Here is a 24,352-nt window from a genome sequence, read left to right as displayed (position 1 = left end):
ATATGCCCTGACTGGTGTGGCTCAGTTGGCTGAGCATCGTCCCACAAAGCAAAAGGTCACTGGTTCAAGTCCCGGTCAGGGCACGTGTCTGGGTTGCAGGCCCAGTCCCCAGCTGGAGCGTATAGAAGAGGATACCAATCAACGTTTCTCTCTCACACGGCTGTTTCTCTCCCTCCTTTCCTCTCTCTCTAAAAATAAATGAGTAAAATCTTTTTTATAAGAATACTATTCTAAAATTTTAGAAAATTCACAAAAAAAATTTTCTTTTTAATCACTCCCAAAAGTGTTTTTCTGACCTCCCATAATCCTAAAGAATGTATCTATTCTCCTGCATTAATAAAAATGGCTATAACACCTCTGGAAATGGAGTATATTTATATTTACTGAAGTCCAACTGTACTCTGACTCAGCAAAATGTTACCAACCCAATTAATGAAATAATTCAATTAACAACAGGCAAAAAGGGAAAAAATCACTTTCTAAATTCTACCGCATTTACTATACGCTCTAGCCCAAGCGTGAGAGGGAGAAACAGAAATACAGATACACGTTATTGAATATATTTGCCCTGAATGACTCTTCTCAATAGGCATTTCAGACTCATCTTAATGTGTCTCTTTGCAACACAGCCATGTAATATGACCCTATTGATTGACATACTCAACCGTGAAGATTAGGATGAAAAAACCTGCAATATATTTTAATGAGATAAAAATGGTAAGAAAAGCAGCACGTTGTTAGGAGAGATAATTTCATATTTTTTACATATTAAGGGTAAGTGATTTTGTTGTGTGACAGATACACTGAACACTCTCGTGCTCTAAAGGCAAACCCAGAAGAACACGGCTTCCTTTCTTATCAGCCCAGAAAATATGGGTTTAGGAAGCTTTTAAGTTATTTTTTAAAATTCCTCTTCATTTTATGGTTAAGAAAAAAAGCTGAACTGCCAATATCTCTGACGATGGTCAGAATTAGTCTGGAAAACCTGCCCGGGAAGAAAGGAAACTCATAGTAGGGTAAGATATATTAAACAGACAAAGAATGCCACAGAATAGTCTGAAGCAAAGTACTGGGCCAAAGCAGGGATGGGGTGCAGCAGAAGGTAAAAATAGAAGACTTCTTTTCAAAGGCTTTAAATTCGACTTCAAAATCTTTTCTCAGCCAGTAACCAGGGGCTCAATGAGTGACATGAATACATTTAAAAGGTACTTGAAGAACATGCTGTACTCTCTTCTCTTAGATTTTATTTCCAGTTGTTAGAAAGAAAAAGTCAAAGTTTAAACATCAAGAGGATAAAAAAAGTCAGTCATCTTCAAAGCCAAGAAAAGAAAGGGGTGACAAGGAGGTGTCAAAAGCACCAAGTAGGTCAATGATAGAAACACTTAGAGGGTAACAGCCATTCTAACAGGTGTGAGGTGATACATTGTAGTTTTGATTTGCATTTTCCTGATAGGGAAGTTGAGCATCTTTTCATCTATCGGTTGGCCATCTGTATGTCTTCTTAGGAAGAAGTGCCTGTTCAGGTCCTCTGCCCATTTTTAATTGGATTGTTTGTTTGGTGTTGAGTTGTATGAGTTCTTTATATATTTTGAGTATTAATCCCTTATTGGAGCTGTTTGCAAATATCATCTCCCATACAGGTGGTTGCCTTTCTGTTTTGCTGACAGTGTCTTTTGCTGTGCAGAAGCTTTTTCATTTAATATAGTCCCATTCATTTATTTTTGCCTTTACTTCCCTTGCCTTTGGGGTCAAATTCATAAAACCTTCTCTAAGACCAAAGTCCCTAATGGTTAGTACCTATGTGTCCTTCTATTATCAACAAGACAAGTAAAAACAAGTGTTGGGGAGGTTGTAGAGAAAATGGAACCCTCATTCACTGCTGGTGGGAGTGTATACTGGTACAGCCACTATGGAGAACAGTATGGCAGTTCCTCAACAAATAAAGTTACCGTATGACCCAGCAATCCCTCTTCTGGGCATCTACCCCCCGAATTTGAAAACCTTTATTCACAAAGATATATGCACCCCTATGTTCCCTGCAACGTTATTCACAGTGGCCAAGACATGGAAACAACCAAAGTGTCCTTCGACAGAGGACTGGATAAAGATGTGGTACATATGTACAATGGAACACTACTCAGCCATAAGAAAAGATGAAATACTGCCATTTGTGACAACATGGATGGACCTTGAGACTATCAGGCAAGTGAAATAAGTCAGTCAGAAAAAGCTAAGAACTATGTAATTTCACTCATGTGTGGGGTATGAAACTGAAACTCATAGATACAGACAACAGGATGGTGGTTACCAGAGGGAAGAGGGAGTAACAAAGGGTAAAGAAGGCCAAATACATGGTGAGAAAGGATTATTTGCTTTGGGTGGTAGACACACAATGCAATACACAGATCATGTATCACAGAAAAGTACACCTGAAACCTATGTGATCTTATTAACCAATGTCACCCCAACAAATTTATTAAAAAAAAACCACTCAGAGGAGACCACACATAACCACAGATGTATGATGAAAGTTCAGCCATGTCAGAGAGAAAATGCTAACAATGAATTTGAACAGTTAAAATACTAGAGAAAAGAAGCAAAGAGGAACATTAGAATAGTCAACTGACTTAAGTCAAATACGGATGATAAAGAAGAGAACATTTTGGTATGTGTAATGTTAAGTTGGAGCTCTTTAGATATGTCCATTTTTTCCCATCTGGCACTAATGAAAACCAAAGAATATTAATCAAATTTCAGGTTGTAGGCTAACAAAATAATATTGCACTATGAATATTTTAATGTCAATTTTACTTTACAGCAACCTAGTCATGACCAAAAGAAGTACATGACCATAGATTTTTAAATATGTAAAATTGTGAGAAAGAAATCTAATTTTCAAATTTGAAAAATGTTAAACTTTTTTTACTTAATAAAATGAAAACTGTAGCATCATGGATTTTAGAGCTGCACGCAGAGACCTCTGGTTTATTCTATAACTACAACCGAGACTTCTGCCATGGAGTTAGTAATACTCTCAGTAGTGCCACACAGCTACAGTGTAACCGGTGACAGACACCAGCCATAGGGCTCCCCTGTATGTATCTATAGGGCCTACGTGTAGGAAGGCTGAAAGCTCAAATATGTTAAAAACCCATAACATCACAATGATACTTTAAAAACAAACATCACCTTTGGAAGATGGTAGGAAACCAACTCATTCTGAAAATGGATAATAAATCAAGGGCAAGATTCAAGTATTTATCCTGTCTTTCCTTTACAGAAAGTTCCTTAGAGTAACCAAATAATTAATAAGACAAAAATTCTTCTTTATAGATGCATTTTAATTAACAAATAAAGAAAGGATAATAGAATTATATTCTTTTGCATCCCCTAGTGAAATATTTGACTAGGTAGGGCCTGGCCAGTAGTGGCCAGCAGATCACACCTAGTCTGGTAAATAGTTTTGCGGGAACACAGCCATGCCCATTCACTTACAGACTGCCTAGGGCTGCTCCTGCACTACAGCGACAGAGGCCATCTGGCCTGCAGAGCTGAAATATATTCACTGTCGGGCCCTTCACAGAAAAAGTTTGCCAATCCCTGACCTAGACAATAACTATCAATGGTGGCCAAAAAACATTAAGCAAAAAGCAGATGGGGAAGTTTATAATGGAGGCATCAGGCTGACGATACCTGTGCTTCCTGGTCAAACAATCTGAGAAGGAGGGGACGAGGCGTTATGTGTCTCCCTCACTCCCTGAAACAGGAAGTACATGTGCCACCTCTGAAGTCTTGACAAAAAAAAAAAAGAAAAAGGAAAATCTGCTCAAAGCTCTAAGTACCAGTTTCTAAGAAATATAGGCAACAGAAAAACAAATTAAACCACACCATGGGGGCACAATTGGTACAAATTCACAATGGGAAATTCTACAGGCAAAACATCTGATTTCTTCAATAAATAAATTCCAAGGAAAGAAAAAAAGGTGAACCTTTAGATTAAAAAAAGCCTAAGAGATTTATCAACTAAACGCATCTGTGTTCCTTATTTGGATTCTGATTCAGACACATCAACTAGACAAAAAATTTACAAGACAACCAGGGAAATATGAATACGGAGCAGACATTTGATGACAGTAAGGAATAACTATGCTGTTTTCTGGTGTGCTAATAGTGTTGTGGTCATATATATTTTTAAAGCAAGTCCCTTCATTCTTTTAAAGATACATACTGATGTATTCACAGATGAAATAATTAAACATCTGGGTTTTGTTTAAAATAATCCAAGGGGGAGGTGGGCAGATAAATGAAGAAAGATTAGACATATGTTGATCATTGTTAAGGCTGAGTGATTAAGTAAAAGGAATTCATCCTACCACTTTCTCTACTTTTGAATATGTTTCAAGTTTTTCCATAATAAAAAGATAAAAATAAAAACCATTAGCAAAGCCTTCTGTTGGAAAGCTTACTTTCCAACAATTTGTGCTCATGGATATCTAGTTTCTGCTCCTGCCCATCTACCACATATAGTTACTGATTAACTAAGTATTTATTGAACAATCGTTAGGTGTTGTCAATAATATTACCTTCAAGGAATGTACAGGCGAGAGGCAGAGCCCAGTAAGTAACTCAGCTATGACAGTACTTGGTGATAAATGCTGCAAGAGAAGGATGCCAAGGGAATGGAGAGAAGGGGGAGCTACTACACCCTCCTGTGCTCCTCACTCCCACCCCTGAACATTTTTTTGTAGTATGTTCTCCTATTCTGATTTTCTATATTTTCTATCCTACACAATAGATCTTCCTCTAAGTGGCTCTGACTTACTCCATCTTATTTTTTTAACATTTTTTATTGTTGTTCAAGTATAGTTTTCTGCCTTTTCCCCCCACCACTCCTCCATCTTATTTTTAAATTTTTTTTAAAAGATTTTATTTATTTATCTTTAGAGAGGAAAGGAAGGAGAGAAGGAGAGAAATATAAATGTATGGTTGCCTCTCATGAGTCCCCTGCTGGGAACTGGCATGCAACCCAGGCATGTGCCCTGACTGGGAATCGAACCGCAATTGTGTGGTTCGCAGGCCCACGCTCAATCCACTGAGCTACACCAGCCAGGGCTTATTTTTTAAACTTTAATTATATTTTATTGATTATACTATTGGAGTTTTCCTGATTTTTCCCCTTTGCCTCCCACCACCAACACCCCCCACTCCTTCAGATAGTCCCCTTACCATTGATCAGGTCATGGGTCATGGGTGTAAGTTCTTTAGCTATTCCATTGCCTATACTGTACTTTACATGCCCATTCTGTGACTGCCAGTTTATACTTCCTAAACCCCTCCTCACCTTTTCACCCACTCCCCTTAACCACCCTCCCATCTGGCAACCATCGCAATACTCTTTATATCCATGATTCTGTCTCTGTTCTTCCAGTTTGCTTAGTTTCTTTTTTGGTTCAATTGTTGATAAATATGGCTTTTTTGCCATGTTATTGTTCATAGTTTTGATCTTCTTTTTCTTAAGTAAGTACCTTTAACATTTCATAATGGTTTGGTGATGATGAACTCCTTTAGTTTTTAGTTTTTTCTTGTCTGGGAAGCTCTTTATCAACCCTTCAATTCTAAGTGATAGCTTTGCTGGATACAGCAATTTTGGCTCTAGATTCCTCTTTTTCATCACTTTTAATACTTCTTGCCAATCCTTTCTAGCCTGCAAAGTGTCCTTTAAGAGCTCATCTGACAGTCTTATGGGAACTCCCTTGTAGTTAACTGTTTTTCTCTTGTTGCTTTTAAGATTCTCTCCTTATCTTTAACTTTTGGCATTTTAATTATAATGTATCTTGGAGTGGGCCTCTTTGCATCCATCTTGTTTGGGACTCTCTGTGCTTCCTGGACTTGTATGTCTATTTCCTTCACCAAATTAGGGAAGTTTTCTCTCATAGTTTTTTCAAATGAATTTACAATTTCTTGCTCTTTCTGTTCTCCTCCTGGCATCCCTATGATGTGAATGTTGGACCTCTTGAAGTTGTCCCAATAATTGCTTATACTGTCCTCACATTTTTAGATTCTTTTTTCTTCTTATTGTTCTGATTGGTTGTTTTTTGCTTCCTTATGTTCCATATCATTGCTTTCTCAGCTTCATCCACTTTACTGTTGTTTCCATCAAAATTGTTCTTTATTTCAATTAGTGTATCCTTCATTTCTGACTGGATCTTATGCTGTTGAGGTCCTCACTGAGTACCCTGAGCATCCTCATAACCACTGTTTTAAGCTCTACATCTGATAAACTGCTTAGCTTCATTTTATTTAGCTCTTTTTCTGGAGTTTTGCTCTGTTCTTTTATTTGGGTCATGTTTCTTTGTTGCCTCATTTTGGAAGCCTCCCTGTATTTGTTTCTTTGTATTAGGTAGAGCTGCTTTGACTCTGTCTTGGTAGCATAACCTAATGGAGTAGGTGTCCAGTAGGGTCCAGTGGCACAGCCTCCCCTATCACCCAAGCTGGGTACTCGAGTTGTGCCCTTTGTGTGGACTAAGTACACCCTCCTCTTATAGTTGATTCTTGGTTGTTGTTGGCAGATCAATGGGAGGTATTTACCTAGGCAAGTCAGGTGCGAGAACTGTCTGTGACCACTTGCCACAAACTTCTGCCCCCTGTGGATGATCTGCCATTCAGGGATAGGGAAGTGGTCTTCTGACATGGTCTATAGCTCTTCACTGGGTGCACTGGCCCTGCTGTTTCCCAGGTGGTCAGACCACAGAAAACTCAGCCCTCCTCTGTGTTTTCTCAGAGCCACCCTACCTGACCTATAAAGCAATCTGATGTGGCTGCTACTTGAGCTGGGCTTGGAGATTCTCAAGCTGGCTACTGCTAGAGTGCCAGGCCTGCAGCTCACTGAGGCCAGCTGTTACTTGTTTGAGAGGAATTAGGAAGCTGTGAAGCATGAGCCAAGACCAGATGTTTATACAGAAAAGCAGCTATGGTGGGCCTGTAAATTGGGTAGGACGGAGCCTCTGGGGATTTCCAAGGCGGGGGTCAAACAGTGTTAGACAGGTTGACGGAATCTCAGATACGGTACCAGCTTACCAGCTTGCCAGCTCTATTGGGGGGAGGGTTTAGAAAAGCAACAATGGCCTCTGCTCACCTTGATACCAGACCACTCAGTTTCTCCCTGTATACTACTAGTGCCTTTCAAGCTTCTAACCCAGTGCTAGAGCTCAGAGGGAATTAGTCTGAGTAGGTGAGTCCATGTGTGGGTTCTTTAAGAGGAACTGCTTGGGGCTCCAGAAGTTTCTTCCACTGACTCACTTTCTGATGGTGTTTGCAGCCAAAAGTTGTGGGGATTTATCTTTCTGGCACTGGAAGCCTGGGCTGGGTTATCTGGTGTGGGCTGGGACTATTTGCTCCCAGGATATGCCCTCCAAATTTTAATCCACCACACATGAATGAGGGACCAGCCTGTTCTGCAACTGCACCTCTCCTACCAGACTGCATGGATGAGTTTCTTTAATTCCACAGTTTTCAGATTTTTATTCAACTCAATTTCTGATAGTTCTGAGTGATGGCTGTTCTATACTTCAGTTGTAATTTTGATGTGGTTGTATGAAGAGGTGAGCCATGCCTGCCTATGCTGCCATCTTAACTGGAAGTCCCCGACTCACCCCATCTTATAATCCAGAGGTTTCCTATTGTCTGTTCTGTGGCTTGATGAAGATGAGACACTGGATCCTGCCTCCACTCTGCTCCTCACAGGTCCTCTACTTCTGTGACTTACTCTGACAGCCCCAATCTACTACAACTCAACAGCAGAAAATAAATAATCCCATTTAAAATGGGCTAAGGAATTAAATAGAAATTTCATCAAAGAAGACATACAGATGGCTGACTATATATGAAAAAATGTTCAGCATCAATAATCATCAAGTAATTGAAAATGACAATTAAAATCTCCTTTCACATATGTTATTTTTAATCTACTATCAAAAAATCATAAAGTTTCAAGTTTTTGGTAAGGATGTGAAGAAACTGGAACCCCCGCACACTGTTGGCAGGAATGCAAAATGCTGCAGCACTATGGAAAACATTTCGGATGTTCCTCAGCAAATTAAGAATAGAATTACCAATTGATCCAGCAATCCTACTTCTGGGTATTTATCCAAAAGAACTAAAATCCAGATCTCAAGTAGTATTAGCACTCTCATATTCATTGCAGCACTATCCACAATAGCCAAGGTGTGGAAACTACAAAATGCCCTTCCACGAATGAATAAAGAAAATATGGTATATACGTGTATCCGCAATGGAACATTATTCAGTCATAAAAAGGATATCCTGTCACTTTCAACAATATGGATAAACCTTGAGGACATTATGCTAAGTGAAATAAGCCAGTCACAGAAAGATAATTTGACTCACATGAAGTATCTAAAGTAATCAAACTGACAGATTCGGAGTGGAATGGTTCTGCAGCCACGCTGCAGGGGGAGGGTGAAGGAGGAATAAGGAGTTGCTAATCAGCAGGCAGAAAGTTTCAGTTAAGCAAAATAAGTAAGTTCTAGAGATGTGCTTAACAACATTGAACCTGTGTCAACAATACGGCACTATACACATAAAACTGTTAAGAGAGTACATCTCATATTAAGTGTTCTTACTACAGTTTTTAATGGGTTATTTTATTACTGAAAACAAGCACAGGAAAACCACCAACATGAAATTTAGGCATAGTAATAACAGGGAAAAAACAATAAAGGGGGCAAAACCCAACTTACTGTTTAGCCCTCAAAATATTGTAAGTTAATAGGTTTTGGCATTAGGAAAAAAGTGGTATTTTGCAGTCTTTGACATTTTTTAAATACTGTAGTGGTCACGCTTAACAAAAAAAATTCTAAAGTTGTATTTACTTTTTTAGATCTGTTTTTTTGTTGTTGTCATGTTGCTGTTACTTTATTTTTGCCTAAGCTCCAGTGTGGAAGTAATTCAAAAGAGATTTGGCAGATTGAGACAGAAGTGTTTGACAACAGAGTTCTGTTAAGTCACCTGATGGGGCAACCAGGGACACTGTTAAGTCACTGTCATTGCCACCTATGGGCAATTTCATCTTTTAAGGTTATTTTCTAAAAATATACAATGGCAACACTGTGGTTTGACACTTAATAAATATATACTGTGGTAACAACATTTGGGGGAAAATCCTCAGATTGGCACACAATTGTTTTTAGTTAAACAAATCCCAGCTCTCTCTCTAATGAGCAGGCTCCGGTACCTCAAGTAAATCACTTGGGGAAATCATTTAACCTTTCTGGGTCATGGCTTTTTCATCAGAGAAATTAAGATGCTGGGCTTAATAGCTAAAGACCTTCCTGTTCAACCTTACAGGGACCTATGATTAGGAACAGCTTTCCATATGCATTGCGGTGTTAGCAGGAATTCAAATGACAACTGAGCATTTACATCCTGGCAAAGCAAAGCACTAGTAACACTCTTACTTTCTCACTACTCAGTGTCCATAAAGCCTAGATAAATTTTCTTCTTAGGACCTGGCACAGAGTAAGCAACTAATCTATCGATACCAACTGTTGTTGATGCAAATTACTTTTAAGAAAAAAAATTTTTATGTAACAATATTAACATGAATTACTGCTGATCAGAGGATGCCACTCATAAGTAAACACAAAGATATGTGTTTGAATACCAGCTCCACCAATCACTAACTGCATGACCCTGACAGTGTTATTTAAAATGTCTGAGCCTCTGTCTCCTGATGTAATACAGAGATAGCACTAACCTCACAGGGTTGTTAGAAGAATAGCAGATATAATGTGCGTGATTAAGCAAATATTCATTCCTTTTCCCCTGGCCAGTTCTGGACATTAAAGTCTTCTAGGTATCACTGATATTAACCCCATTTCTGGTTTCATCCTGAGTTTCCATTCAAAAAACACCGTTGCTTGCCCTGTGTTATTGACAGACTCTCTCCTTGATCAAACTTTAATCAGGCTCCTATGAACCCTCTACTCAACTAGGCCTCAACTTTCACCTGTAAGAACGGTAACTTTCAGCACAATTGATTTCACCCTCCTCCCACACTAAGAGACTTAAACACTAACATAGTTTCTATTAGCTCAAGGCCATGTTCCTAGAAAGATGGCCAAGGTTCCCTAAAATGCCTGCCTGAGAGAGCTCAATGCTCCAAAAGAATATACTGTTTGTTACAACCAAAAACTGACTGTAAGCCACTGACCTTCTTTTTTCTTTAGAGCGTGTACTATAAAAAGCTTGCAGTTATAAACCCTTTCCCTGCCCCTTTGAGATGTGACTTGTCTACCAACCAGAATGTCTCCTCAAGAACCCGGGAGTCACCTCTTTGAAATACAAACATCCCAGGAGACAGCTCTCCTGTCTCCCAGGTATTGGGGTGTGTAAGAGCATAGTTCCAGTGAGCACCTTGTTCCAAAGCACAGAACTACCTCTTGTCCCAGGGATATGAGAAGTTTGTTTCTCCTCTAGGTAAGTGCCAAGGAACAAACCCAGACTGCCTAACCACAGAGACCAACTCTCCTTAACAACCTTTAGTGCCTTTCCTTTAGCACACCCCAAAGGCCTCCAGCCTTTTGTTTTGGGGGCTTTGAGTTCAGTTTACACTGAAGTCTCTCCCCACTACTGCAGTAGTACTGAGTAAAATCTGCCATTTTTTAAAGCATCTGGGGCAAACACTTTCTTCAACATTATTCCCTTACTCAACACTTACCGAATACCTCCCAGGTGCCAGGTACTGTATCAATGAGCAAGATGCTGTCACCTCCTCACACAGCTCACAATCTAATGACGAGGACAGGCACGTACACGAAACATGCAGTCGCGAGGCAGTGAGATAAGCACTGGTGGTACACAGTTCCGCTGAATTTCAATATTCACTTCTCCAGTAGCATAACCTACTTGCTATAAAAAGTCCTATTTCTCTATGGACTGCAAAGCAGAAATGAGCTCCATGGCCCTACTAACAATGTCTTACATTGTATAGCATTCTGTAATTTTATCTAGGGTTTGCTATACATCTGTTACTGGTTATGCTTTTATTTGGATGAATGAAACTATACAGTACTTTATAACTTGAAAACTTTCACTATTTAAACATGTATAAGGTAGCCATTATTGTTCCCTAGTATAATTAAATACTTATAATTCTATTAAGGCTTATTTTGTATCTATACTAGTATATCAAATAAGAATTTCAGGAAAGAACAAAAAAAAGTTTCTTCCATATGTCCTTTAAAAGTCACTGATTTTCTTCTTTTATTTTTCAGTGTACTATAAATATTCATAAACAATACCTTGAACAAAAATTTTAAATGCTATAGACTCAACTTTTGAGCTTATATAAATTCAAATCAATGCCTATAAAAAACACACAGGTGAGACATTTATAGTTCATCATAGTATTGTTTACTACAGTGGTATATAGGAAAACAAAACCTATCATATTTAGCTTACTAATTTAGAATTATTAAAAGTTTTTCTAGTAATATATCAGGATAACACTGGTATATGAGAAAATACCCTTGCTTGCCCTGTGTTACTGACAACGTAACTTCTGTGGATCTAGCAATTTCCCTAAAAACACTTTTTTTAGAGCACTTTAAGATTCACAAAAAAAAAATTGAGAGGAAAGTGCAAAGATTTCCCATATACTCTCCCACATATGCATAGTCCCCTACATTATCAAAATAACTCACCAGGTGGTACATTTGTTACAAGTGATAAATCTTAACTTACTAATTTTTATAGAAACAATTTTCAAGAATGATCTCTACTTTCTATGTTATAATAAAAAGTACCAAACCCTACAGAAACTAGCATAAAAAAAATAAGCATTCTTTGGCTAAGATCAAATGCAGTTAAAAATAAACATTCTGTGTTAGTTCACTAAAAAAAAAACTAATAATTTGACAGTTGTGAATTAAGTTATATTTTCTTTTTCTAATAATAAATTAAGTTGGTCTTGATTTTCTAAAAATTACAAATAAAGAGCTACACTAAAAGTCATTATCAAATTTTTATAAAATTGCCTTAATATTTAATTGATTTTATTGTAAGAGATAATAAAGAACTAACTGGTTCAAAAAAAGTCTTCAAAAGACCAATAGTATACTAACGTTCAGGTCTGTTTATCTTCCTTTTATACAAAAGTGTAGTCTCTTAGTTATCAATAAGTACTGAGTAGAATTTCCCTAGTTCCACATATTGCTTTGTAGCTGATGCAGGATGTCCTCATGCAGAACACAGGTCGGGGCTGACCCTGGCCTGTACCACCCAGGAAACCCCAGAACCTGCACACTGAGTGGACAGCTACGTACCATGTTGGAGCACCACCACCAGGCCCCTGCAGAGCTGATCCTCCATGGAGGGTGGAGGTTGGTGTCAGTAGTCACAGCCAGTCCTTGCAGCTGACTGGCTTGGGTAAATCCCTCCCATAGACCTGCCAACAGCCATCAAGGCTCAACTACCAAGAGGAAAGTGTATCCAGCCCACACAGAGGGAGCACCTTGAGTACCCAGCTTGAGTGATAGGGGAGTCTGTGCCACTGAAACCTACAGGACACCTACTACATTAGGCTACACTACCAAGACAAGGAGTCAAGGCAGCTCTGCCTAATACAAGGGAACAAACACAGGGAGACTGCCAAAATGAAGCGACAAAGAAACATGACCCAGTTAAGAACAGATCAAAACTCCAGAAAAAGAACTATACAAAATAGAGATGAGGAAGTTATAAGATACACAATTCATTATCCTGGTTATAAGGATGCTCAAGGAAGGAACTTAGTGAGTACCACAACAGCATAAAAAAGACCCGGGGGAAATGAAGGATATACTAATAGAAATAAAATAGAATTCACATGGAATCAACAGTAGAATGAATAAAGCTGAGAATCAAAGCAATGATACGGAACATGAGGAAACAAAAAACAACCGATCATAACAATAAGAAGAAAAAAGCATCTAAAAAATGAGGATAGTGTAAGGAGCCTCTGGAACAACTTCAAGAGTACTAACATTCGCATCATAGGATGCCAGGAGGAGAACAGAAAGAGCAAGAAATTGTAAATTCATTTGAAAAAACTATGAAAGAAAACTTCCCTAATTTGGTGAAGGAAATAGACATACAAGTCCAGGAAGCATAGAGATTCCCAAAAAAGTTGGATACAAAGAGGCCTACACCAAGACACATCCTAATTAGAATGCCAAAGGTAAATACAAAGAGAGAATCTTAAAAGCAGCAAGAGAAAAACAGTTAGTTACCTACAGAGGAGTTCCCATAAGACTGTCAGATGAGTTCTCAAAGGACACTTTGCAGGCTAGAAGGGATTGGTAAGAAATATTCAAAGTCATGAAAGCAGGGACCTACAGCCAAGATTGCTCTGCCCAGCAAAGGTATCATTTAGAATTGAAGGGCAGATAAAGAACTTCCCAGACAAGAAAAAAAACTATAAACTAAAGGAGTTTATCATCACCAAACCATTACTATATGAAATGTTAAAGGGACTTATTTAAGAAAAAGATCAAAATTATGAACAGTAAGATGGTAATAAATACATATCTATTGACAATAGAATCTAAAAAAGAAACTAAGCAAACAGGAAGAACAGAGACAGAATCATGGATACAAAGAGTATTGTGACAGTTGCCAGATAGTAGGGTGGTTAAGGGGAGTGGGTGAAAAGGTGAGGAGGGGTGTAGGAAGTATAAACAGGCAGTCACAGAACAGCCATGGTGATCTAAAGTACAGCACAGGAAATGGAGTAACTAAACAACACATAAACATGACCAATGGACATGAACAATGGTGGGGGGATTGCCTGAGGGGTATGGGGTGTTGGGTAGAAGAGGGCAAAGAGAGAAAACATTGTGACAACTGTAACAGCATAATCAATAAAATATAATTTAAAAGGAAAAAACAACTGCATATGGCTTATAAAAGAAACAACTCAAAAATAAAAGTCCTAGAAGTCAAAATTTTAAAAAAGATACACCATGCAAACACTAACTAGAGGAAGGCTTGTCGATGCTATTATCAGACAAGTAGGCTATAAGTCAAGAACCACTACTAGCACTAAAGAGAGGCATTTAATTATAACAAAAGGTTCCAATACAACGAGAAGATATAACAATTATATATTTGCATGTATCTAATTATATTCAAACATATTTGAAAAAACTGATAAAATTTAAAAGAAAATAAAAATTTGTCATCACTGTGAGAGATTTAGTTTACCTTTCTCAGTAACTGACAGAATAAGTAGGTGAAAAAAGTGATAGGAAGTTTGATTAATATACTTAATAATTTTATTAAATCTACATGTATGGAATACTGCACCAATAACTACAGAATACACTGTATAATCTATTCAAGTGTAATGTATCATTTACCAAAAATGACCCTTGTGAGGCCATAAAACAAGTCTCAAAAATATCAAAACACTAAAATCTTCATAAACATGTCATTTAGTAACTATGGGATTAAGCTAGAAAACAATTTAATAATTAGAATATTCCAAATAATTAGAAAGTAAGCAGTATTTAAATAACCTATAGGTCAAATAAAAAGTGGAATGGCCATTTTAAAATACTTTGAGCAGAAAAATCAAGATATAACATCGCAACTTGTAGGATGTTATTAAAGCCACGGCTTCATGGAGCAGAGCTATGCTTGCATATATTAGAAACGCAAACTGAAACTCAGTAACTTAAGTATCATTCTCCCAAAGTCAGAAAAATAATTGAAGCAAAATTTTGGAAAGGAAAAATAAACCTGGAACAGAAATTAATAAATTATAAAATAAGTATAGAATAACCAAAAAAAAACCCAACAAAGTCAAAATAGTCTCATTGGAAGAATAAACCTGATAAACTCTATGCAAGACTAATCAAGGGCAATAAAAATACAAATTGTCAACATCAGGAATGAAAAAGGAGATACTACTCAGATGCCACAAACTCAAAAAAAAAGAGGACTGTATTATCAATTTTTACTGGCAAATTCAAAAATTTATATAAAATAACCAAATTCCTTGAAAAAACACAATCTACCAAAACCAATACAAGAAGAAATGGAACAATCTGAGTAGGTCTATATTTAATATAATTGTACTCATAATTTAAAACTTTCCTACAAAAAAACCCTCCAGTCTCAGATGGCTTCACTGATTAACTATCTATCAAACATTTTAAGAACTGATACCAATCCCTCCTAGAGGGTTGAACAAAAAAGGGAACACTTCCCAAATGATTTTATAAAACCAGCATATCCTTGATCCCTAAACCAGACAAGTTCATTATAAACACACACAAAAAATTACAAGATATTCTCTCCCCTAAACATAGACACAAAATTCTTTTTTCTTTTTAATTTTTTAAAATTATTTTTCAAGTACAGTTTTCTGTCTTTTACTCCCATCCCAGCCCACCCCCTCCCCCAGTGCTCCCCACCTCCCTCCCATTTCCCCCCCCCTTAGTTGTTTTCCATGTGTCCTTTATACTAGTTTCTGTAAATCCTTCCCCTCTTTCCCCTGAAATTCCCTCCCCTCTCCCCTCTGGTTGCTGTCAGCCTGTTCTCTATTTCAGTGTCACTGTTTTATTTTGCTTGCTTATTTGTTTTGTTGTTTAGCTTCCTATTAAAGGTGAGATCATATGGTATTTGTCTTTCACTGCCTGGCTTATTTCACTCAGCGTAGTGCTTTCCAGTTCCATCTATGCTGTTGCAAAGGGTAGCAGCTCCTTCTTTCCTTCTGCTGCGTAGAATTCCATTGTGTATATGTACCATAATTTTTTGATCCATTCATTTACTGATGGGCACCTAGGTTGCTTCCAGCTCTTGGCTGTTATAAATTGTGCTGCTATGAACATTGGGGTGCATAGGTTCTTTTGGATTGGTGTTTCAGGGTTCCTAGGATATAATCCCAGCAGTGGAATTGCTGGGTCAAAAGGCAGGTCGATTTTTATTTTTCTGAGAAAATTCCATACTGTGTTCCATAATGGCTGTACCAGTCTGCAATCCCACCAACAGTGAACTAAGGACCCCTTTTCCCCACAACCTCTTCAACATTTGTTGTTTGTTGCTTTGTTTATGATGGCCATCCTGACTGGTGTAAAGTGGTATCTCATTGTGGTTTTAATTTGCATCTCTCTGATAGCTAGCAATATTGAGCATCTTTTCATGTGTCTCTGGATCCTCAACGCAAAATTCTTAAACAAAATATTAGCAAACATAAAAATCATAGCACATCTGTTGGATTTATGACCTGGATAAAGATTTTTAAAATATTTTTGAAAATGTGGTTTCCATATTGACAAAGTAAAGGGGAAGCAAATCATATGATCATCCCAATAGATGCTGAAAAGTATTTGCTAAAGCTTGACACAGGTTAATGATTAACATGCCTATCAAATTAGAAATAAGAGAATTTTCTTAATCCAAAAACAAGTTTCAATTCACTCCTGCATAAGTAAATGTCATATTTTAAATAATGGAAGTGTTCCCCTGCAACTGGGAATGAGGACGAGACAAACACACAGTATCATCACAACTATTCAAAATCATAGCTAAGGCCCTAACCAGTACCATGAAGCAATAAAAAAAAATATGAAAGGTTGAAAAACTGGCCAAAAAAACCCTATCACATAAAATGATTATGCACATAGAAAACCCAAATGAGTCTACAGATAAACTATTAAGACTAAGAAGTAAAAGTACCAAAGTCCTTGCAATTGAGGTCAATATACTAAAATCTGTTGCACATATATGTACAAGCAACAAAAAATTAGAAGGTGAAACTTTAAAAGATGTAACTTGCAATAATAACAAAACAAATCAAACTAATAAAAGATGTGCAAGAATGATACAGAGAGAACTGGAAAACGTTACTTAGAGAAATTAAAGACAACCCAATTAAAAAGAGAACTATATTGTGTTCATTGATTAGAAGACTCAATATTATAAAGATGTCAACTCTCCCAAACTGATCTACAAATTCCATTCAATTCCAATCAAAATCTCAGCCAGTTTTTTTTGGTGGCAATTGACAGAGTGACTCTAGAATTTATAAGCAAATGCTAAACACCTTTAAAAAGGCAGAAGAAAATCAAGAAGTAAAACAAAACCGAAAGACTTACCTCTACTCTCTCATTTCAGGACTGAATGAGGCATTTTATAAGACAAACAGCACAACAGGAACAGAATATGGAGTTTAGAAACAGATTCACACACACAGGATTACCTGATCTAAGAAGATGGTGTCACTGCAATTCAGTGTAGAAAAGATAATCTTTGCAATAAATAATGCTGGGTTCATAGGATATTTACTTAAATAAAAATCATCTTGACCCCTACCTTACACTATACACAAAATTCAATTCCAAGATTACAGATCTAAATGTAAATGGTAAAATAAAACAACTTGTTAGCACAGGAGAGTATCTTCATGACACTAAGGCAAGAAAACATTTCTTAAACAAGACAAAAAAAGCACTAACCTAAAAGAGAGATTTATACATGAAAATCATTCAAATCAAAATTTTATGTTCATCAAAGAAACGACATTACAGGACTTAAAAGCCAGCCATAGTGCAGAAGACATCTACAATACATTCATATGACAAAGGACGTGTACCCAGAAAATATAAAGAACTCCATCAAAATCAGTAAGAAAAAGATGATCCCCTTTTAATGGGCAAAAAACTTGAACCAGCACCTTACAGAAGAGACTATTCAAATGGCTAATAAAACAAATAAAAAGTGCTCAACGCCATTTTATCAGGAAAGTATAAATAAGAACCACAGTGAGATAGCACTTTTCATCCACCACTCTGACCGCCAATACCAAATGTGAGCTAGAAAGAGAAGCAACTAGAACTTTCATATACTGATGTTGGGAATGTAAACTGGTACAACCACTTTGGGCAACTGTGAGGCAGTACCAAAGGCATATCACACCCATAACCTACAACCCATTCCAGTCCCAGGTACACACTCAACAGAGGCGCCCACAGACACATGTGAAGGAATGTTCACGGCAGCACTATCTGTAATACAGAAAAACTGGAAATAACCCGAATGTCTATGAACTGTAATGAATTTTCAAACTGTGGTATATATGATAATGAAATATCAAGATGTGGGGAAAGAAAAAGTAAACTATTACCATACCCAGCAGCATGGATGAATATCACAAAGAAATAGTGATCCCAAAAGCCACATAATATATGGTTTCATTTGTTTAAAGTTTTAAAATTGCTAAAACTAATAAATTGTGATATATTCAGACTAGTGGTTACATTTTGAGCACAGGTTATCACAGAAAAAGGCAATAAATCGACTCCTGAGTGATGACAATATTTTATTTTTTGATATGGGTAGTAGTTACACAGGTGGCTTAGGAAATGCATAGAGCTGTAAACTTAGGACTTGTGTACTTCTCCGTATGCATGTTAACCTTAGTAACAAAGTTTACTTAAAAAATACTGCTTCCTTAGGTCTACACATGATACATACAACACAAAACAGGTAAAAGAATGTTGTAATTTTTTAAAAGCCTATACAAAGTACCCAGAGATTTTCTAGAACTCATATCTGGCCATTTACTCCCCTCTTGAAAATATTTTATTATCTCCCTCATCTGTACGGTTTTCCTCACCAGCCACATCTCTTTGAACTCCCTCCTCCCCCCCAACTTCACTCCATCCCCTCCCCAAGTCTACCTACCCCCTCCAAAGAAGCCACATTCTCTCTAGAATAGCTCCTAGGCTTTTAGTGTGCAAAGTTCCCTCATCCTAGATCTTTTCCTTATTCTCACCACCCTAACCAATCCCATACTTGTCCCTTGCCTGGGACATCCATCATTAAGCATAGGCACTACTCGCTCCCAGATCTGGTTTGGACACCTCTCCTACATGCTGCTTCCACAGGCATCATCACCTGTCCTCACGTCACACTCTAGTGATAAGACTGGTCTCTACACTGTAAGCCCCAAAAGGGTGTTCATCTTTGGGTCATCAGTGCCTTGCACACAGTGGGTATTCAATACTCACTGAATAAATAAATTAATAAAGAAAGCAGAATCCTTAAATGCATTTACCTAAAAAAAAGTCCTTTCTACAATGCAAGATTTTTGCAAGGGCTGTCTAAATTTCCTTTTTTTTTTTTTTTTGGATGACTTTCTCTGGCAGAAAGATCTATCATGTATAGACCAATCAACCATGACCTAGAGGTTAATAATCAAGCCATTTAAATTTATTGCAGACAAAGAATAATTGAATCTTAGTCTAGATATAATTTTGAGTTCTAACTGCTTTAAGCTCGTCCTAATTATGTGTCCCACTCTTGGAGTCAAATTGTTTAAAGGTTTCAAACTCTTCTATCTTTGTCTACAAAGATAGGGGAAGGGAAACATTAAATCTGTTAAGTGGCTAGTTCCATACCAGAAGGGTATAAATCAATCTCATGGTCCATTTCAAATGTCCCATTACAGTAAGCAAGGTTTATCTTAAAAGATTCATAGATGTCTTATTTCAAAAATTAAGTGTTTTAAAACATCTTTTATACATATTTAATGTAAGATACACCGAGTAATTTTTCTACCCATACATTACCATGATTAAAATACCATGACATTCTCAACAGTCTTAGTGACATCACGTGGTTATCACTAACGTACTATCCTTTTTGGACTATCTAATGTTCTCACAGATTCTCCCTGAAAATACCTTCCACTTATTAATATGTGACCTGTAGCAGTTCCACCATCAGAATAACTGTGAAAGACTTGCAACTCTGATCTGAATAAGTGAATAAGGACCTTGATATTATCATTTTTTTCTGCCAGCCATAATAATTTCTTTGGCTGTGATACTATTCATCTATATTTTGTGTATCAGCTAACTACAACTGAATTTATAGTTATGTCAACATAGATGAACTACATCTTATTCATCGTTTCTCAAAATCCTTACCTAGCCCCTGAAGTAGTAGGTAACTGTCCATATGGTGCCAAGCCCTGGACTAAGCAGCGTGAATACAACTTTAAGGAAAAAAGAAAAGGGCACTGCCACTGTCTTCAGGGAATTTACAGTCCAGCGAGGACAGTATCAGTCAGATAGGCACACACATAAATGTAAAATTACAATTGTAATAAAAACATCTCTTAGCTAGACTATTGCAATAGGCTCCTAACAGTTCTCCCTGCTACCACTCTTGCCCCCTTACAATCTATTCTCTACGTGGAAGAATATTTGTAAAATGTGAATCAAATTACTCCCATTTCTCCCAACCCTCACCTCTGTAAAAAGTTCTCCAGTGGTTTCCCATTGCACAGAGAATAAAACCCAAGCAACTTATCCTGAATCGCAAAGCCTTGAGCAATCTGGCCATTCCTTCCCCTCTAACCTCATTTCATACCCCTCTCCTGCCCTCTCTCTGCCTCAGGGCCTTTACACTTATTCCTTCTGTCTGAAATGCTCTGCTCCTGTGCTCCTGATGAAGGGCTCCCCTTCTCATTCAGGTCTCAGCTTAAATGTTACCTTCCTTCTTAATCTAAAGTAATATCCAAAACATGCCTTATTTTTATTATCCACACATTATTTGTCTCTGCTAGCTTTCTTGATTGTCTGGATTTGTGTGTGTGTGTGCACATGTGAGTGCAAGTATCTCCTCTCTAGAATGCAAGCACTGTAGAAAGGGAAACATCTGCTTACATTCTCAGCTTAGAATTCTGCCTGGCCTAGTGGAGCCACTCAATAAGTATTTGTGGAACGAGTAGTGATGTTTGACCTGGTTAGGCACTTAAGGGAATAAGGAAGTAACAACTAAGCTGAAATCTAAAAAATGAGCGTGAGCTACTGAGTGAAGAGAAAAGGGAAGAACACCCACACAGAGGGAAGAGCCAGTTCAAAGACCCAGGGGCAGGAGGAAGCATTGCATGCACGAATGATTAAAAGAAGACCCATAAAATGAGCTCAGAGTACAAAAAAACAGCTGAGGAAGATATTAGGAGAGATCTGTTAGCTGTTTGAAGGATATAAAGGCAAGTATTATATAATGAAATTAATATGCTTGTCATATTTGAACAAAACAAGAGGTACATGCTTTAAAAACCACTACAGAATTATTTAATAATAAAACCAAAGCAGGCACAAATAATAGGATAAAAATGTATTCAATTAGGTAATACTTTAAAAAAAGATCTACTATATTTTAACCTAAATCCCACAATTTAATAATAGCTATTCTTATTTTTCTGACCTGATTTCAATAGGTTACTCCATCTAAAAAAAAAACAACTGCTACATGGAAAATGTTTTATAAAACATATCAATTAATGAAAATTTATTTGTAAATCTGTTCTAATAAGAAACCCTAATTCTACTCATTGAAATATTATTAATACTATTCTAAGTACATCTGAAATTTTAATGTTGCACTATTAATTTTTTAAAGAGACTCACAATGCAGTGTTTAAATTATATAGTATTCTGCATTTGGAGAGAGGTATAAAGAACTATGTGACTAAATATAAATATGGACCTTGAAAAACAGGTAAAATGCCAGAATTATTTTTTTAAGAAATCATTAAAAATTACCTTTAAGTACAAGTCTTCATCTCCTCCAGGAAAAGGCAGAAATGAGAGGGAATGTGATGAAGGTGAAAGATGCCAAATAGCAGAGAGCTGCCATTTATTTAGTGCATTTTATCCATCACATGCGTTGTACATGTTCCATGCATCCACCCATCCTTCATCCTCACAACAACTCTTCCAGGTGATGGCATTATCATGGTTTGGTGTCCAGCTACTCCTGGTCTCTTCCCTGTACACATGCCATTTGTTTTACCTGTACACATGTACTCTGTAAGTGAATATGTTCTTTTATAAAACCAAAAATTCATGGGCTAAGTACAGGACTGCCACTTTCAGAACTATACATACAAGAGGTTTAGCAGAAAGAGTCGTTTACCCTGCTCTTTAAAACTTCATACCACCATCGTTTGTCAGTAGAATTTTCTTTATCCTAACAGATTTATTAGTTCCCAACAGTCTCCAAATTATTCAATCTCAGCCCTCTGCTCACAGGTTGAGCTACATCTAATTACTTCCCACCTACAAACTGATATCAGCTGTAAGAACACGCGCTCTAATTCAGATCCATCTTAATTCCAATGAAACTGCTATCACTTATGAGGAAGTTAAATGACAAAAACATCTTTAAATCAACACAAATCAATTCCCAGTATTAGAAAAGCTTATGTCCATGGTAGTCATACCATTTTTGCATGTAAAATTATAATTCCACCATCCACTCCTATTATAATCTCCCCAAGCTAAAATATTATACACTTAATAAGAAACAATAAATAAGCTGATAATAAATACTGAGTACATGTATTATTGTACCTCATTTAATCCTTTAAACCTCTAGACGTTTCACCATGATGGGTACCGTTAGTCCTCCACTTTGTAATGAGGTAGGTGAAGCTTGTAAGGGAAGTTAGGGAACATGCTCTAGATCACACGGTTTACTAACGGGCAAAGCCAGGATTCCGCCCCAGATCCTACCGTCCATGCAATGTGGGCAGAGAGAACCAGCAAGGCAGACCATGCACTGGTGAATAACTCTGATTCATTTCCGTCACTTAGTACCTACTGCTGATTTAATAACCTGCAATAAGTCTCTTCCCTTCTCAGGAAACATGGACACACGCTGAAAAAGTTCATAAATGACACACACACAGAAGATATAACAAACAGCAGAATTTTTTTCATTCACAGGCTGGGAGTGAGGATATATTTTGTATTTTCTATAATCTGTTCACATTTTAATGATTAAGAAATCATTAAAAGCTTTGCTAAACTTTCTAACCCCTCCCCCTAGAAAACATCTTTACTTGTTTGAAAAGCTAATCAAAGAACTATGAGACTTACTTGATTTTGCTGCCTCTAGCTCTGGAGTCACCATGTTTTCTTTTATTTACTGGATTTATTGGGGTGACACTGGTTAATAAAGTTATGTTGGCTTCAGCTGTAAAATTCTATAATATACCATCTGTAGATTCTATTGTGTTCACCACCCTAAGTCAAGTCTCCTTCCATCACCATGTATCCTCCCCTACAACGCATGTACCTCCCTCCCACCACTCCCGAGACATCATGCTTGTTAAAGTGCTTGTTATTATCATCAGTACTTGAATATCTGCAAGCAAACTGCCAATTCAAGTGGCAACTCACATAGTGGGTTTCGGGTGTCTTCCTTTTATTTCTTAGCTCTAAAATTGCACATAAGAAATTCTAACTCATATTAACATTAGCAAGGCTCCAAAAATTATCTTCAAATTGTTTATATCCATCTTTACAAAGCCTTGATTAGAGAATTATACTTTTTTAAGACTTTGCGAAAATAGTTAAAATATGAAGTTTCTGCCTTGATATGCTCATTGCAGTGATTGTAGAAGTCTCAGATTTTACCAAATAAATAATTCAGATTTGTTTACCAGAATAGCGAATGGCATTTTCTGCACTATTCTCTGAGGCCATTTAATAAGCTACAGAAACAACCACTTGACAACACCAAGCACAGGGGCTTGACTACAGAAATGTAAAACTGTTTTATAATATTCTGAAATATTCTTAACACTGATCATCCTGGGCTGCAAACAGGCATCATATGAAATTACTCTCTTCATTCAAGAAATATTTATCAAGCACTTTCTATATTCCTGGCATTGTTCTAGAAGCTGAAAATATAGAGCAAAAACAAAAAATAGAGCCACTGTCTTTATGGATTTTACACAACAGAAGAGGAAACAAACAGATGTACACTTTTTGTTTGTTTACATGTTGTGCCAGGTGGTAGCAGTGCTGCAGAAAAGAACAGGTGAGGAGAGAGAGTACAGGAGACCAAAGCACTGCGATTTTTTACAGAGTGCTTTTTTTATAGAAGGCCACTCTGATAACATTTGAGTACAAACCTAAAACACAGAAGTGACCTCACACATATTTCAAGAAGGAGCAGTCCCCAAAGGGGACAGCAGTATTAAGGTCCAGGGGCCAGAGCAGTCTTGGTGTGTTCAAAGAACAGCAAGGCTGGAGTGCAATGTGCAAGGTGGAGATGTTGGGGGGGGGGGAGCAGAGCATGTAGGCCCCTTGAACTGGCTCTGCCATTTACTGAGTGAGGAGGGAACCAGGGAATGGCGGGTTTATTTTGTTTTCTTTTGGCATCAGAGTCTTTTGAGCAGGGAATTCATAGGATCTGATTTCAAGTTCAGAAGAACTGTTCTGGCTGCTATCTAGGAAATAAGAATGTATTGTGCCCTATAAAG

General features: G+C 37.3%; 1 protein-coding gene across 4 annotated transcripts in view; it reads right to left on the bottom strand.

Annotated features, from left to right (window-relative positions):
- RNF182 (ring finger protein 182) overlaps positions 1-24,352 on the bottom strand; it is a 64,758-nt gene that overhangs the window by 27,031 nt on the left and 13,375 nt on the right. The window contains exon 1 of one of the 4 annotated variants that reach the window (XM_037147969.2): positions 21,621-21,821. The exons of the other annotated variants lie outside the window; for them this stretch is intronic. The gene's annotated coding sequence lies outside the window, so the exon portion shown is untranslated. Of the gene's footprint in view, positions 1-21,620; positions 21,822-24,352 lie in introns of those variants that run through there. 4 annotated transcript variants of the gene reach the window in all.

The sequence above is a fragment of the Artibeus jamaicensis genome, unplaced genomic scaffold, assembly GCF_021234435.1.
Source record: "Artibeus jamaicensis isolate MK-2021 breed Jamaican fruit bat unplaced genomic scaffold, CSHL_Jam_final contig_482, whole genome shotgun sequence".
Classification (NCBI taxonomy): Eukaryota; Metazoa; Chordata; class Mammalia; order Chiroptera; family Phyllostomidae; genus Artibeus; species Artibeus jamaicensis.
The sequence above is the reverse complement of the archived record's forward strand: the minus strand, read 5'-3'. Positions and strand labels throughout refer to the sequence as shown.